This window comes from Sciurus carolinensis, chromosome 4 (assembly GCF_902686445.1).
Source record: "Sciurus carolinensis chromosome 4, mSciCar1.2, whole genome shotgun sequence".
Classification (NCBI taxonomy): Eukaryota; Metazoa; Chordata; class Mammalia; order Rodentia; family Sciuridae; genus Sciurus; species Sciurus carolinensis.
The window spans coordinates 85606733-85621049 of record NC_062216.1 but is presented as its reverse complement, the minus strand read 5'-3'; the positions used below and the strand labels follow the sequence as shown (position 1 = coordinate 85621049).

The following is a 14317-nucleotide window of genomic DNA, read 5'->3' as shown; positions in this document are numbered from 1 at the left end:
ATGCCTCTTATAGATTTCATAATTCAATAAAGTTTTTTTTACCATAAGTCAAACTATCTTTTATGAGATTACATTTCTTCAAGAGCTTCACCTGTAGTCTGCTCTTGGAGTGCACCATAAATGTTAACATTCTGGAATTTTAAATTATGCTTGAATCTTAAACCTCCCTTTTCTAGAAAACATATATCTTTGGACAGGCTTTCTGAGAAAAATGACTCCTGTAGGACACAGATACTTAGCAAATAACTGTTACTGAAATTTCCATTCTAGGAACGCTCACTGGGTGCCCCCTGCCCTCTCTTGCATGGAGAAGGCTAGGGGTATTTAGAGCCAGAGAGATACATAAGGTGATCTTTCTCTTTAGAGAACAGCTTAGGGGAGGAAACAGATTACATCAAATGCTTTAATGGAAATTCCAGTTATGTATAACTTTAGCTATAAAAATAGGGATGATCACAAACTGACATTTAACTCGAGTTCCAAATGCATGGCTGATTGGTGAATCTAAGAGCTTTTCTTTACTGAATTGTCACACATTTTGTTGTAAGCTATTATATAACCAAAGTAGCCTTCCCCAGGAGATTTTACATTATTATATAAAGACCACACTGAATAATTGATTATTTTCTCTACTTATAGTCTGATGCATAACTGTCAAAGCTGCCTCACAGGCTGCCTGTTCAGCCTTCTCTCTCATTCTGTGAAATGGCTCTTTCAAACCTCCCCTTGGATGTTTTAACTTCTAACTCTGTCTCCTCTGTCCATGACTTTATCTCCACTTCAGAGAATACAAAAGGCAAATGGAAATTCCTAAACTTCCTGCCATAAAATCTGCAGATTCTCATAGTGATGTTTCTCTTTTCTACTGGTAACAGCGGAAGAAGTGTCTTGCTTCCCTCTGTTACAGGTTGAGTTGAATCTCCCCACTGAATTCACATATTGAAGTGCTAACCCTCAGGACCTCAGAACATGATCTGATTTGGAAATAGGGTCATTGCTAATGTAGGTAGGTCAGTTATGATGAGCTCATCCTGGAGTAGTGTAAGCTCCTAATCCAATATGACTGGTGTCCTTGTAAAAGGAGGTGATTGGACACAGACACACATAGAAGGTAATGTGAAGAGACATAGGGAGAAGATGACCATGTGCAAGCCAAGGTACTGATTCTTCTCTCACAGCCATCATAAGGAACCAACCCTGCAGACACCTTGATTTCAGACTTTTGGCTGCTGGAACTGTCAGACAGTGGGAGTCTTGTTTTTAAGCTACCCAATTTGTTGTATTTTGTTATGGCAGTCCTAGAAAATCATCTAATGCAGATTCTTTAGTTATGTCCTGGATTCTATTCTCTCCTCCTCATGGGAATCTTGTAGAACATTCTAAAGAAATTTTAGCATTTTCATCCTTTTTCTTATCTGTACAAAATGTGGCCAACTCTCTCCATGTTAATAACAAATGAACTGCCGAGTCAAACCTGCAAAGCCTATTCACACATAAATGATGCCTTGTCATTAATGCCCTGTGATATATTTCTCCTCCCTGATGTAAACCAAGTAAGGGAAGTGTCGTCTGAACTCACACCAGTTCCACTTCTTTTTCTACTTACCTTATGATCCACCACTTGCAGGGTTCTACTAGTTGTCCCCTGAAAATCCTCTTATCTCCATCTCTAACAATCTCTCTCTTTTTAAATGTCTTTCTTTCCAAATCCTGTGGGGATTTCCTTGGCCTTCATCTAGTATTTAATTTTTGGTGATTTTATTTGCTTTTATGATACCTCAGTTCCTCCTCCACTTGACTGCCATCTCTTATTTCAGATTCCTTTACCTTTTGCTTATAAGTTAAGTTTTGATGATCCTCACAACTAGGTCTTCCTCTCATTACTCCAATACATTCTTCTGGGTAATGTTATTATTTCTGGTGGCATCTATAATGATGTAATAATCTAAGTCTTTGTCCCAGATCCATTTCCTAAACTTCAGCTCTCATATTAAAATACTTCCTTGTTGGGTTTTTGTCTGCTCTAACAACTGAAACCTAGCAAGTGCATCACTAAAGTGCGTTTTCTTTCCCTTTACCTCAGTTTTCTGCTTCTTCTGTGTTCTGGTTAACAATACAGGTTCTGTTCTTCTTACCTCATGCTAAAATTAATTGCTAGGTACCACAGATCACCTCTCTCCTACATTTCTTCCTTCCAGGTTTACTGTGATATTCCTAGTGCCAGCATCAACTCTCACCTAGGCAAGAGCAGGAAATCCTGTTATCTTGTGCCCTTTACTCCAATCTTCTCAACATAATTGCCAAGCTAATCTTTCAAAGTAATTACCTTTTTAAAATCTGAATTACTCTTATGAAAAGATCAACTGCCTAAGAAGGCTTGTAAGACTCTTCTTGATTGGAATGTTGTTCGTTTCCCTATCTTGTCTCCCACCACTTCCCCTCTGACATTTTCTGCCTAACTATGTGGAATTATATTCATTTCATCAGCTGTGTCATGATCTCACCTCCTTGTCTTCCTGAATGCTCCTTTCTCCTTCTTTTTCAACCCATCTACCAATTTGCTCAAAGCTTCTCATGTGCTCTTTATTTTTTTTTCCAATGATATACAAGAGCAAAGATGGTGACTAATTCCCTGAAGCATAGTACAGTATTTCTATTCAACAAATGCTGTCACAGAAACAAACAGATCTGTCTTAAATATAGAATATGTTGGTTTCTAATGCATGCATTCTTCATAAATTAGTTATCAATTTTAGCTCTATGTCTTGATCTCTTGTATGGTAATTTAATAGGAGCCTATTCTTAAGAAATCAATCTGTATTCAGGGAGCCAACCACATCAAGTATTTTTTTTTTTTTTGAAAGTTTAAAATCAAACCTCAGAGTGTGCAGAATTTGTTGGAGAAAATTTGACCTCCTTTAGTCTTTTGACAAATAGTCAATTATTCATTTTTGGTGAAGTTTGACCTTACTACCCACTAGTTATTAGACTTCAGTATTAGGCACGATATCTTTCCAATTACTGTCTGAAATGTCACCACTTGCTAATTGTTCCCTTGGGATTACACTGTCATTACATCCATGAGGTCCTCATTTATAATTCTAGGTGTAGGTGATAGGCTAAATATTAATTCTTTATTGCAACAGATCTTTTTTTTGAGAGTAAATATGATCCAGTGTCAGAGAGATGAAGATGGTAAAAAATAGTAATATTGCTTTATCTCAAAATAATCAGTAATTAGATTTTCTTAGGCCTGACTTTACTTGTGTTCAGGCATACCACAACTTTTGAGCACATTACACAATTAGTAGTTTGGAGATTTATAGAAATGTTAGCAAAGAGTTGCTGTCACTGAAAACATGCACTGGTGTTTGCAACTGGGTTTGTATTGCTTTTCAAGCAGTGTGGCTACATTTAGTTGTATAAGTTGTATACTGCACAATTCTAGAGGTGGCATTTTTTTTATATTGACAGTGATATATAGCCACACATGTCAGGGTTCCCTATTTGTAGAGTTTCCAGATATAAAAAATAAAAACCCAGGCAGTATTTGGGACATACTTTCACTTAAAAAAATTTGTTTATCAAAAATTGGAAATAAACTGGGTGGCCTGTATTTTGTCTAGCAACCTTGCAGTGTGTGATATTTGAAAAGCACCATGGGAAAACTTTTGGTTGTCTCAATGACTGGAAGGCACAACTGACAACTAAGGGGCAAGGTCAATTAACCTAAAATCTCTAGAAGATTCTCCATCATGAATGTTTCAGGCTGGGGTGTACCTAAGAGTTGGGGCAGTTGCCTGCCATGCCTGAGGCCCTGGGTTTGTTCTCCAGACCACACAAAACAAAACAAGACAAGACAAGACAAGACAAAACAACAACAAAACAAAGTTTGCTATCCTGCTTCATTCCTCAAGTGGCAACCGTTTCCCTGGTAGAACTCTGAATTTCAGTTCTTTATTCTACAAATGAAGAAACTGAACTCCTGAAAGGATCAGTGACTGAATGGAATTCGATCTAACATGATGGGAACAGTGCAGTCAGTAAGCCCAGGGTCACTTGTATGACCCCACAAATGGCCTCTAGAAGTGCAGGCTGCCTGTGGGGGTTGGTGGGACACTCATAAAAGAGCTCTAGTTCTAGAGGGCACTGGTCCTCTGTATACGATGAAGCCTAGTGTAGTGCAACCTACTGATGGATTTTAAGTAGAAATGCAGTACAATCACATGTGTTTGGAAGAAGAAAAGACATCAGTCCTGGAGAATGCCACCAGCAAGACCCCTCAGATGCTCAACGACTCCATTCCCTGAGTGTTCTGCTTCCCCTTCAAGCCTTTGAAATGGAAGCTGTGTCCCCTTCCCTTCGGAGTCCTGGTCCTGAATGTGAGGTAGGTATCCTTCTCATATCCCTTGCTCTTCTACTCTTCTAACTTCTGCTTTATTTCCTTTATAAAAATGCCTGATTATACTGTCCTTTACCCTTGGTTGTTGCACTTGCCTGTGGATCTCTGTGTCACTGAACTTCCTATTCTTTTATATTTTTAATTTCCTTTTTTGTGTTTTTATTAGTGCACTATAATTATATATGATGGTAGGCTTCTTTGTGACATATTCATATGTGTGTATAACATAATTTAATGCAACTCATTCCCTAGGATATCTCCTTTCCTTCTGCCTTTTCTCCCTGCTCCCTAATTTCTTTTTCCCGTCTTCTTTCTTTTATTTACATGCATTTATTTTTCATTAGTGTACTGTAATTATACATAAAATGGGATTAACTGTGGTATATTCATACATTCATACAGCATAATTTGATTGACTTTTATCCCCTAGGTTGTCCCTTTTCCCTCCTCTTGCTCCTCTACTTTCCCTCTACTGGATCTTTCTTCTATTTTTATGACATTCCCCTTTTCTTATTTTTTTTTTTTCTTTCTACCTTCTGTGTATGAGGAAATACATTTGGTGCTTGCTTTTCTGGGTCTGGCTTATTTCACTTAGCAGTGAAATAAGTATGTCAGTTCCATCCATTTACCCACAAATAACTTAATTTCATTCTTCTTTATAGTTGACCAGAACTCCATTGTGTATATGTACATTCCCTTTATCCATTCATTTCTTGATGGACATCTAAGCTGGTTCCATGTCTTGGCTATTTGAATTGTTCTGCTATAAACATTGTTATACATATATTGATAATGTATACTGATTTAAGTTCTTTTGGATAAATACCAATGGGTCATATGGTGGTTCAATTTCTAGTCTTTTGAGGACTCTCTATACTTATTTCCACAATGATCATACTACACTTCTTGAAGATTTTTAAACCTGGTACGTTGTCACTTGCTCCAATAATACCCTTGTTATAATGTTTCCTCAAATTTTCCTTCCATATCCCAGTTCTTTGTTCTTGAACTCCTCTCCTTCAAAGATCTCATCCTCTTTCCTACTCAGCCCCTCAATCCTGTTCTCTGGATTGTGCCTTGACTAGTAATCGAAGCCTTTTCTTTATCTGGATTTCTGGTTTCCCATCTACTAACTCCCTTCCTCCTTTTCATCTCTCTTCCTCTAGTTATACAACTCAAAAAAAATCTTGACTCTATGACCATTTCACTGGCCCTGTTTCATTTCATGTTTTCATGTCCTCCTTGGCCAATTTGGATTCCACAGACCACATTTATTGTAACTCTATTGCATGTTTTTTTTTTTTTTTTTCAATTCCTTTGGCCCTTTGGCCCAGAATAACCCAATTCTGGTTATTTTCTGCCAACTCTGTAACAAGGCTGCTACATGTTGCAGGAGAAACACATCCCCATGCTCATTGGTCTCATGGTAACAACATTGCCACTACCTTTGAGTGGGTTGTCAGGATTTTCTGGCAATTCTACAAATATCATTAATTCATGTACTTGTCTATTCACGTAGGGCTGCTTCATTCCTTACCTTCAGTTCCCTAAACTCCTCCCTCCTTCACTGTGCTCAGGGCTGAACTTCTTATTTTTAAATTAGCTTTTTAATAACAGTAGAATGCATTTTGACACATTGTACTCAACAGAGTATAACTTCTCATTTCTCTGGCTGTACATGCAGACTTTTTGATTGAAAAAAAAATAGAAACAGAAAAGAATTTCCATAAGCTTCCATAAGCTCTCTGCTCAAGGTCATTGCTCTTGTCCCTACTCAAGTTCTCATTTGTCTCTTCAATCATCAATTTTTGCATTCAAAATGGATTTTTTTTAATCAGCACACAAATATGCCATAATTTACTTCAATAAACAAAATCCTTGACCTGTATTTCTCTGCACGCTATTTTCCCCCAATTATCTTTAGAGCAAAGATGCTGCAAGAATTGTTTTTATTTTCTATCTCAAATTCCTTCCTTTACATTCTCTCTTGAACACATTCCAATGAGGTTTTTGTTCCTAAAGTTTCCACCAAACTGTTCCTGTTAAATTCACTAATGATATCCATTTTGCTAAATCCAGTGGTCAATTTGCAGTTTTTAGTCATCGCATTTGCATTTGAAGCAGTTCATTATTTCTTCTCCTTTGAAATACTTTTTTCTCTTGAACTCCAGGCACCCCACTCTTTGGCCATCCAACCAGTTGCTTCTTGTCAGAACCCTTTGTTGATTCTCATTTATCTCCTTAAGCTTTAAAATTGGTGTGATGTATGGTCTGGTTCTCTGACTGATTCTCTTTTATATTTAGATTTCCACCCAAGGGAATCTCTTCTAGTCTTATAGCTTTGATAATCAAACATTCACTGACAACTCCCATATATATACTGCCAGCCAAACTTTCTCCCCAAAGTGAAGACATGTGTATCCACATGTCTATATTTCACGTGATATCTCTGAAAGTATTATAGGAACCTCAACTTGGTGTGTTTTAGATTCAAACTACTGTTTGCCCTATTCCCCACTATTTATTCTTTCTTTGTCTCTCTCTTTCGCCTTCATTAGTAAATATCCAGTCAATTCAAACTGTGTGACCATACAGGTGGGTTAGTGGCAGACAGTCATCCCGCTTAGTCAGCACTTAGATCCTAATAGTTGTTAAATACTTGGAATATTCCTTCTATGTAGGACATTATACATTTGATGAGTAAATGAATGAATGGTAGGCATTTGCCTTGGGACTCTAAAGTCTTTGATAGCAAGGGCTCAGATAATACGAAATGATCTATGAGGCTATATACATTCTTTATTTGCTAGAATGAATGTTTATTTAACTAACATGGAGATTTTTAATGCCTAATGTGCTTTTAAATGAAAAATGTAGATAATAAAGGACAAGTCTGATAGCCAATAGAATAATTTAAAAATAAAATCTGAATTAGTTTATATTTTGTCAGGTTCAGAGTTCTTATTCATATTTTGTTTACCAATTATATAGTAATTTGTAATTTAAAATTATTGATTTTTTTGAGACAATCAATTCAAAACCTGAGTGTTTTTCCTATATAGTGTGAACATATTCTTGTTGTCAAAGACTGTAAAGAGCTAAAGTATATGCAAACACAAGAAAGAAGGGAATATAACACTGAGATTCATTTTTTCCCTCTTTAAAACAGCACATTACAGGTTCTCATTTATTAACTGTCCAGCCAACATCTAGAGTTGGCTGCAAGTTTTAGTGGTTGAAACAATAAGCTAAATCTCTCTCTCAGAAAACATGGAGTGCTGTAAGAATGTGAATTTAAAAATAAATTCCCATAAAAGATTTAAATCAAAGTTAAAAAGCAATTATATTTATTGCTTTTTAAAATTTTTTTACAAAACAACTTGTCAGAATGTCCAGTCTTCGATGTAGTTTAACCTACCATATTCACATTGTAGTTACATAGAAGAAAGACCTTATGAAGAATAGTGAACTTCTACAGAGTCTTCTAAAATCACATCAGCATTTTACCAGACTGTGAGAAATAATCTTGGTTTTACTGATGGTACCCATATGACATTTATCCTGCCTGCAATGTAATCTTAGCTAGCTTCAAATAAGAAAAGAGCAGTGTAGTGACAAATGTAGTAATTAACATCTGGGTTTAGCAAGCAGGGAACAAGAAACATATGTTCACTATTAAGATAGGATTTATCCATTTGGATTTATTTTGACATTTGATTTCTGCCTTAAAAAATAACATTGCTTAAGCCTTAACTGATATCATTCCTTATTTTAAGGGACTTTCAGAAATGAGCAGTTGTACCAAGAAGGGCTAAAAAGTTCCAATGCATATAGCTTTAAAAATGTTATAAATGGCAACTGTTTGCATATCTTAGCTAAATTCAAATGTAGGTACACATTTGTTTAGGTACCGTAATCATGTTATATAATTTTATGACATATCTATATGACTCTTTGTAAAAATTTTATTTAGTTCACAATTCCACCAAAGCAGCAAAATTTAAAGAAACAGAAGCAATTCTTGTAAATACCATTGTTAATTGCTTGAATACAAACACTGAAGAAAAAACAAAGTTTATGTTCGTTTTTGGAAGACAGTGAAGCTAAACAAAGAAAAGTCATGCAGGAATGAAACAAGGTTGTCTAAATGTATTCATTAGAAGAGACAGATAGTTTATAATGGTGACTCATTTCCGTCTACTTTATTTGAGAGAGAGGGAGGGAGAGAGAGAAAGAGACAGGAAATCTCAGAGATTTGCAGGCACACCTCTCTTCAGCTGGCCTGCTCTCGAATCTTTAGACCAGATCCCCAGAGACCTCTGGCTCATCTAACTTAACTGATTTTGCACTTTAAAGCTTCCCCTTTATGTCATTCCCCTGACAAAAAGCAACCCTACTTAGAGTTGAGAATGCCCCTAGACAGGCACATAATAATATTTGATCTTAAAAAGTTAAGACTGTTCAACTTTGTATTCAAGCTGCATCTTCTCCTTTTCTCCCCTTTCTCCACTCACTACTACATGTGTTATTTATGTTAATTTCTGCACATATCACAACACTACAAACTCATGGATAGTAAAATATATCTTGCATAATTTTCATCTTTTCAGTTTCTTCTCTACAACCAATTTATAGGTCTTAATATAGTGTTACACATAATAAGTGTTCAATGCAAAATTTAAAATCTATAAAGTTATGTATGTATAAGTGATGTAAAATATTTAAAAATATGAATAAATATATTGTATATGAACATGAATTTTAGTATTAATACATAATAGGATTAACTTAATCTTCCTATACTGCCCCTATGACAAGCAATTATGAAAGAAGGAAAGTATTTTTAGAAAGATTTTTTTCTGGGATCAGAGAGAAAAATTATCCTATCAGGAGTATTCAGCACAAATATTATACATCAACTTTAAATATTTTGTTTTATTAGAAAGTGGTGAGAAAATTGTGAATGCTTGGAAACATTCTTCACCTTCTTCTCACTTATTAAAATTAGTGATGGGATGTCTCTGACTTTATAGATATTAATGTTTATATAAAATACTCTGTTGATATATATGAGGAAAGGGAACTGTACCAATAAAACAAAATTTTAAAAATACCAAAAATAGCATGACTTAACTTTGGAATTGTTTGTGTGATTTTTAGGCCAATAATGTTTTGTTAATCTTAAAATTGTTTTTCATTTTCTGAGTATAAACAGATTCAGGAAAGTATCTACAAACATGGAGATGCATAAAGCTTTCACAATGGCAAATCCATTTGAAGATAATTAAAAATTGATTAAAATATGCATCACAGAGAACCTGGGTGCTTAGGTTACACTGCTTACTAATGCTGATCTGCATTTGATGACATAATTATTCTTCTTCAGTGTGGTCCACGTAATGAGTATTGTTTCAAGGTTCATGAAACCTTTTGGAATAAGGAAGGGAAAACAACATGTGATGTTGTAAAAGTCTTTAGGAGTTCATTAGCACTCACCAACACAGAATAGAGATAAAGACTGTAAACTTCTTATGGCAGCATCTATGTCTGACTCAGTTTTCTACTTTCCATGAGTTTCTACAGGTTTTCTCAAACTGCCTGAACTTCTGAATCACCTGGGTTATTAAAATACAACACAGATACCTACATATCACCTCTGCCTACATAGACTAGCATCTCTAAGGATGGGGCCTCTGAACATACTTTGTAAAACCTCCCTAGCTTATTCTGAAAGAATTGATTGCTAGGTCATATCCTAGTGTCCATGGTCAGAGAGTGCAGGCAATCAAAAAATATCTGTTGAATGACTGAGATAGTAATTTCTGAAAATGAAGCTAATATATCATTGCTCTGTAGCACCTATGTTTAATTTTTGTTGATTTGAGATCTATTATGTCAGCACTGCTTTGTTTATTCTATGGAATAGAAAGGGCAACTCATAAATGGGATGTAGGTTATACACCTTATGAAAGTGATGTACTCTCAATTCTCATTGTGCAAAATCAGCTAAGTGAGGCCGGGAGGTGTAATTCAGTGTCAGAACAAGACCCTGGGATCCATCCCTAGCACCAAAAAAAGAAAAAAAAAAAATGTTGGCTAAATTAACAGGGTGATGTTTTGGGAGAAGGCACTCCTATAATTTCAATTTCTTTTAGTAGAATGAGATGAGATTCCCCCTTCTCTGAGCTCCATTGTTAGAAGGTGGTTGAAGTATTCCCATTTGCAGCACTTTTTAAGAATCTGTGATTTCACAATAGTGCCTCATTTTGATTCCTCTTACTTTTCCTTCTCCTTTCATTTTATTTTATTTTATTGTGATTGTGGGGCTGGAACCCAGGGCCTTGTGCATGTTAAGCAAGTGCTCTGCTGCTCACCTATGTCCCAGCCCCCTCCCCTCTTTATTTTTTCCACTGTAATCCTGGGCTTCAATTCAATCCAAGATAAAAACATTATAGTGCCTAACATTTCATTAGCCTTCCTTTCCCTAAAAATTGACCAATACAGATTACAAACAACACAAAACAAAGTGAAAACATCTCTCCTTGGGACCTCTACGATAGTACTTTAACTTAGCACATTTGTAAATGCAAATATAATGCAAACTGCAGGCTCCATGTTTGATGGTCTTGCTCGGATGTCCCCATGCAGCAGTAAGTGCTGGCAGGGACATTCACTAAGCCTTGCTGAGCTGCACCTCTGTAGGTCTTCCCTACCTATGTATGTGTGGCTCCTTGGCCTTCCACTCTCATGAGAGTCCCCTGCTCTCACTTCTATATTAACTCATCCTGGAAATATATATATATATAGGAATTTCCTATAAAAAGCTCTACTGAGAATACAGAGATCTCAATAGTTACCCTCTTCTTACCATGACCGGAAACCAGAAGCCTCTTTACTTTGCACTTACTTGCCTCTGCCTATATAGGCCAAAGACTGACAATTTCAAGTTCCTGAATCCCGAAAGATATTGTCTCCATACGACTTTACATAATCAGTAAGACAGTCTTCAGCATGCAAAGATGACAGCCTCATCACCATTTCCTTAGCACTTTCCTTTACAGATAAATGACACATCCATGGTCCTTGACTACAGTATAAGTGAATGGACAAGACCTTCAGAGAATGTCAGAATCAGTAAGGGACATTAAGATGTCAACATTCTACATTGTCCTTGAACATGCAAAAGCAATTGGACCCCAACAAAATGAATTGAGCCTATAGGGCAGAAGCCTTTGTCGTAACTCATTTCCATTTTCCATTTACTGAGACAGAAGACTAAATACATTCAAGGAAGAATATATGCTAGCAGGGTGTGGTGGTGCGTGCCTGTAATCCCTGCAGCTCAGGAGGCTGAGGCAAGAGGATTTTGAGTTCAAGGCTAACCTCAGCAACTTAGTGAGACCTCACCTCTAAATAAAATTTAAAAAAGGACTGGGGATGTGGCTCAGGGGTTAAGTGTCCCAGGGTTCATTTCCTAGTTACTACCCCCAAAAGAAATATTATACACTTTATATTGAGAATGCAAGTACAATATCTCATTTTTCTATTATTGAACATTGTTTTAAAAAATTATTATATGTTTGTTTCCTCCTCCTGCTGACATTATTATACCTTCAGTTTTAATATTAGTCTATTCCCATGGTGATCCCATACTGTTCATCTCTTCCTCTTTGCTCATAACAAAGAGATTGCAAATGTGATCTGCAGGGTCTGAGTGATCTTTCTGAGGCCGCAATTATGAATCAGTGTACTTTTAAAGCTCATCCTCTCTGCCCAGTGGAGCCTGCCCCACAGCTGGCACTTGGTAGGATTCCCAAGATCCTTCTCTACTGAGCCAGAGGTCTCTGTCATGAGGTTCATGTGGTCTTATATACTGAAATAGGTGAAATATTTAAAGTACTATTAATATTTATTTTATAATATCTCCACAAATGTTTCCTAATTTTTCCATTTTTTTCTACAAGTTTTAAAATATTATCACTTATTCATATAGTAGTTTAGGTATAAATCATATAAATGAATTATCTACTTTGGAGACATGAGATACTTTCTTTAAAAAAGATAAACAAGTTTATGGAACCAACCTAGATGTCCTTCAACAGGTGAATGGATAAAGAAATGTGGTACATAAACACAATGAAATATTACTCAGCCTTAAAGAAAAATGAAATTACAGCATTTGCAGGTAAATGGATAGAGCTGGAGAATATCATGCTAAGTGAAATAAGCCAATCCCAAAACACCAAAGGTCAAATGTTTTCTCTGATAAGTGGATGCTGATACATAGTGGGTAGGGGATAGGGAAGAATGAAGGAACTTTGGATTGTGCAGAGGGGAGTGAGGGGAGGGGTGGAGTTGTGGAGATGGGAGGGACTGTAGAATGAGACAGACATTATTACCCTATATATATGTATGTTTACACTACTGCTGTGACTCCGCATCATGTACAGCCAGAGGAATAAGAAGTTATGCTCCATTTAAGTGCAGTGTGTCAAAATGCACTCTATTGTCATGTATAACCAAATTAGAACATTTTTTAAAAAATTAACTAAAAAAAGATAAACAAGTTTAGAGACCGCTGCCGAACACTCTGAGATGCAATCTTCCAATCCCCAAGTTTTGAGTGGCAACACAAATTCTGTAGGCTAATGTATATTGATTCTATTATTCATTTACTCATTCAAAAGTATAAAATAAGTATTGATAAGAGTTAATAATCGTGTCAGACATGGAATAAAAATAGAAAAGAACATGACATTAAGTTCTTTAAGTTTCTGAAAAGGAGAAATGCATGTAACCATAATGTTTTGTTTCTGCAGTTCCCTTTGTCTAGCATGACTTTTCTCAATTCCTATTTATTAACTGCTCCTTGCCCTTGAAGACCAACTTGAATGCCATACCCTCTAGGATGCCTTCTCTAACTCGCTCAGGATTGAGTTAAGCAGACCTCCTTAAGTGCTCAGGCACTTGTCCTTCAATTCCAAACATCATCTCCAGCTGAGAGTCTACCAGCCTTGAAATAATATTGCAGCACAATGTTCTTGAGTCCACATTTCGTAAGAATCAATAATACAGTAGGATACTTGAGTAACTGTGATTTAAGAGGCCAAATAATTGATCATGCCCAAACTGGAAAAAAAAGGGGTGGGGGGAAGATGTTTATAGTCTGAGACAATAGCCCTAAACATTAACACGGATCAAAATCTAAAAATACAGATTACTGGGCCCCTCCTGAGAGTGTCTGAGCTAGTGGGTTTAGATTGGGGCTGAGAATGCACAGTCTTTTAAGTTTCAAGGTGATTTTTCCCAGCAAAGTGCTTTGAAAACTATCTGTCTTAGGTGCAAGGAACTTAAAATTTCACATCTTGCTCCCAACTATATTCAATCCAATGAGGTCACTACTGAGAATCTAGATTTCCTAAAATAGTCCTTCAGACACTTTTGATCTGGATGGTGGGGATTTTCTTCTTTAGGTAAGTCTATGTAATATCAGCCCACAATATTACCTACCTAGGAGGCACAAAAATAAGCTGACACATTGAATCAGTGTGCTACTTCACAGTTAGGAGGCGATTTTGAAGAAATGCTTAGTATGTTGTATTTTTAAATTTCAGTGAGTTTTCCTTGATATATACTCATTTGGTCTATTGTACAGCATATGGTTAAAGAAATTCATGTCCTGACTGAAGAAGTAATCTCATTTAAAGTTTTCCCCAAGATCCAAGTGAAGAGGATAGGTCATTGAATTTACAGTTAAAGAAAAACAGAGTTCTTTGTTCCCTTAGTAAGTTCTAGTTATGGGGTCAATTGTTTCACTGTTATAAAGCTTCCAGTTTGCTCTGGAATATGTCTACATATACAGCATAATACTATATATGTCTTTGTTAAGTCAAGGTATAACCCAGGTGCTGGTGG

The 14317-nt window shown here is 36.2% G+C and overlaps 1 protein-coding gene across 4 annotated transcripts in view; it reads right to left on the bottom strand.

The window, feature by feature from the left end:
• The window catches only part of Pik3c2g (phosphatidylinositol-4-phosphate 3-kinase catalytic subunit type 2 gamma), a 367859-nt gene that overhangs the window by 52439 nt on the left and 301103 nt on the right, over positions 1-14317 (bottom strand). The window lies entirely within an intron of this gene.